Here is a 3,823-nt window from a genome sequence, read left to right as displayed (position 1 = left end):
CCAACAGAGTTTTTGAATTATGCTCATGAACCATTTCGAAAAGCTAGCTAACTCTAACGGTAGCAATGGTAACAGTATAAGCTAATATTTAGTGGGTATGTATATGCCAGGCTTTGTTTTAAGCATTTTGTATAGACTAACTCATTAATCGCCGTAGCAATCTTGTGAAGTAGGTATAGTTTATCCATTGTTACAGATGATCCATCTCTTGATTCCTGAAATTGGGTTCCATGTTTGTGAAATGAGAGGGCTGGCTTTCTATGGTTGCTCTCAACTCAGAGAGTGATCTGGTTGGAAATACAATGGTGAGTACTCTAAACAAGTGGTCCTCGAAGTTTGGTTTGCATCAGAATCACCTGGAGGGTTTGTTAAAAAACAGGTTGCCCATCCCACTGCCAGAGTTTCTGATTCAGTGGATCTGGGTGGTACCTGGGAATCTGCATTTCTTTCAAGTTCTCAGGTGATGCTGATGTTGCATTGGGCTGAGCCCAGCAATGGGTGTGTCATTCAGGACGAGGGAGAGCTAAACTAGAAATCTATGGCTGTGGGATCGCCTCTCATATAAATAAGTAAGCTGTAAGGCCAATGAGAGATATACGTGTATATATATATATTTTTTGTTTATTCCATTGGAATGAGAAAAACATCTTTTACTTCTTTGTAAAACCTAGAGAGCACATTTGTCTCATCCCAACCTGCTATTTTTTTTTAAATAGACTAATTTTTAGAGCAATTTTAGGTTCACAGCAAAACTGAGTAGAAAGTACAGAGTTCCCATATCCCTCTGGCCTCCAAAACACACAGCCTCCCCCACTATCAACATCCCCCATCAGAGTGGCACATTTGTTGCAACTGACGAATGTACGCTGATACATCATTATCCCCCAAAGTCCGTATTTACGTTAGGGTTCACTCTTGGGGTTGTGTATTTTATAGGTTTTGACAGGTGTATAATGACATGTATCCAAAATCCTTCTTAAAAAAAAGTGTTATTTTTAGCTATTATTAAGTAAATCAATTTTTCTTTACTTTTATGGGCTATGCTGTAGTTTGCCTCAGAGGTAAAATAATATTCACTTTGCTGAAAAGATCCATCTGCTGCCCTCTCCCTCCCACCCCCATCCTCCCAACCACACACACACACACACACACACTCACACACACACACTTTCTTTTTGAAAGTTAAGGAAGGAGCAATAAACATATCTTGCTGGCTAATTTAATTTTTTTCCAAAGTTAAGAAATTTCTAGTAAAAGGTACTCTGCTTCAGATTTCAATGGCAAATCAGTCATAGGATTAAGTGGATTAATGTAAAAAGCTTTCTCAAAAAGAAAAAGAAAATCCATTCTTATTTTCCTCTGAGTGAATGTGTCTGTGGTTTCGGCCACCCTGACAGTACTAGTATGAAACAGCCACCACACAAATGGATGGTAACAGCTGTACTGGGACACGAGAGAAGACAGCGAATCTACATGCCGTGCACAGCTCTGAAAGGCTTCTTTCCTTTATTGGAGGGGGGGTGGTGTCCTTTTCACAAAGCTTCACTTCAGCGTATTAGCAATATTGGAAAGGCAGTGTGTTCTGGTGGGAAGAGCTATCAGTGTTTTGGTTCAGTCAGGTCTAGGTTTCAATCTCGGCTTTGCAGCTTGGGCAGGTTCTCCATTCTCTCAGAGACCATTGAAGTGGTGGAGGTAGATGACAAGATCTACCTTCTCAGGTTACTGTGAAGCTTAGCAATGGGCTAAAAACAAAAAGCCAATAAGTGAGTATTATCATTTTTGCCAAAAGTGCTTTGTTAAAGCAACCATTCAGCTTCCCATAAAGATAAGTATTGATAAATTCATTCATTCATTCATTTGCTCCTTCACTCAATCATTCATTTTTATGAAGCACTTGGGTAAGTGTTCTGAGGCACTGGAGAGTATCAATAACTTTTTTTTTTTCATCTAAGACAGTGGATACTTTATTCAAACCCATCAGAGAAATGGACAGCTTGGGTCTGTAACAAAGCATCATGTTTTAAAGCAAAGTCAGTCATTGTATATGAAAGTAAACACTGCTACATGCAAATTAACTGATCAGACCATAATTTTCAATGTTTAAAACAGAATAAGCTCCCCTACAAAAGCAGCAGCTTTGTGACATTTTAACTTTAGTATTCCTCTTTTCTGCCTCACCCTCTCTGTCAACAGAATCCACACCAACCTTCTCATAACCCTTCTCAAGGGCAGCCGTGTCCTCACGGGCTTCAGAAAACTCTCCCTCCTTCATGCCCTCCATGTTCACATACCAGTGAACAAAGGCACGCTTGGCATACATCAGGTCAAACTTGCGGTCCAGGCCAGCCCAGGCCTCAGCAATGGCTGTGGTATTGCTCAGTGTGCACACAGCTCGCTGCCCTTTGGCAAGGTCTCCACCAGGTACCACAGTGGGAAGCTGGGAATTAATGCCAACTTTGAAGCCAGTGGGGCACCAATCCACAACTAGATGGTACGCTTGGTCTTGATGGTGGCAATGGCAGTGTTGACATCTTTGGGAACCACATTGCCACAGTACAACAAGCAACAAGCCATGTATTTACCATCGCATGAATCACATTTCACCATCTGGTTGGCTGGCTCAAAGCAAGCATTGGTGATCTCTGCTACAGAAAGCTGCTCATGGTAGGCTTTCTCAACAGAGATGACAGGGGCATATGTGGCCAGAGGGAAGTGGATGCAGGGAGAGGTTGATCTGGAATTCTGTCAGATCAACATTCAGGGCTCATCAAATCTGAGGGAAGCAATGATGGAAGACACAATTTGACCTATCAACTTATTCAAGTTAGTATAGATTGGGTACTCAATATTGAGGTTTCTATGTCAGATGTCATAGATGGCCTCATTGTCTACATGAAGGCACAATCAGATTATGCCGTGGTGGTACGGGTGGTGAGGATAGAGTTGTAGGGCTCAACTACAGCTGTGGAATCCTGGGGGGCTGGGTAAACGGAGAACTCCAGCTTGAGCTACCTGCCATAATCGACAGAGAGACCTTCCATCGGCAGAGAGGCGAACCCAGAACCAGTTCCCCCACCAAAGCTGTGAAAAACCAAGAAGCCCTAAAGTTCTGTGCACTGGTTGGCCAGTTTCCAAATTTGGTCTCAGATGAGGTCACTGATCTCCTTGTCAATGGTGTAGCGCCCATGGGCATAGTTATTGGCAGCATCTTCCTTGCCTGTATTGAGCTGCTCATGGTGGAAGAGCTGGCGGTAGATGCCAGTGTGAACTTCATCGACGACTGTGGGTTCCAGGTCCACAAACACTGCCCTAGGCACATGCTTGCCAGCGCTAGTCTCACTGAAGAAGGTGTGGAAGGAATCAGCTCCTCCCCCAGTGGTCTTGTCACTTGGCATCTGGCCATGGGGCTGGATGCTGTGCTCCAGGCAGTAGAGCTCCTAGCAGGCAATGCCAATCGATCTGGACACCAGCCTGGCCAAGGTGGATGGAGACGCACTCACGCGTGGTTGCCACTTTCTGCTGCGGAGCAGATGGCAGAGAGGGAGAGGAGGGGTTGGTGCTTCTGACAGTCTGACTCTTAGGCCGTCGACATAAGAGAACCTCATAACTTTATTTGCTACTGCGTCCTTCTTCATAATGATCTCATTAGGCAGGATATCAACATAAAATATTTTAGATGGTTATAAAAATACAAGTATAGTACGATATTTCATTTTTAATTTTTAAACATTGGAGAGAGAGGGCCCAACCCTGTGGCCAAGTGGTTAAAGTTCCCTGCAATCCGCTTGGGCAGCCAAGAGGGTCCCAGGTTCAGATCCCCAGC

At 43.8% G+C, this 3,823-nt stretch overlaps 1 pseudogene; it reads right to left on the bottom strand.

Moving 5' to 3' along the window:
- Positions 1-2,071: 2,071 nt before the first annotated feature.
- On the bottom strand, positions 2,072-3,495 carry LOC106847069 (tubulin alpha-1A chain-like; annotated as a pseudogene).
- Positions 3,496-3,823: the final 328 nt, after the last annotated feature.

This window comes from Equus asinus, chromosome 24, assembly GCF_041296235.1.
Source record: "Equus asinus isolate D_3611 breed Donkey chromosome 24, EquAss-T2T_v2, whole genome shotgun sequence".
Taxonomy (NCBI): domain Eukaryota; kingdom Metazoa; phylum Chordata; class Mammalia; order Perissodactyla; family Equidae; genus Equus; species Equus asinus.
This window is presented reverse-complemented; position numbering and strand designations above follow the sequence as displayed.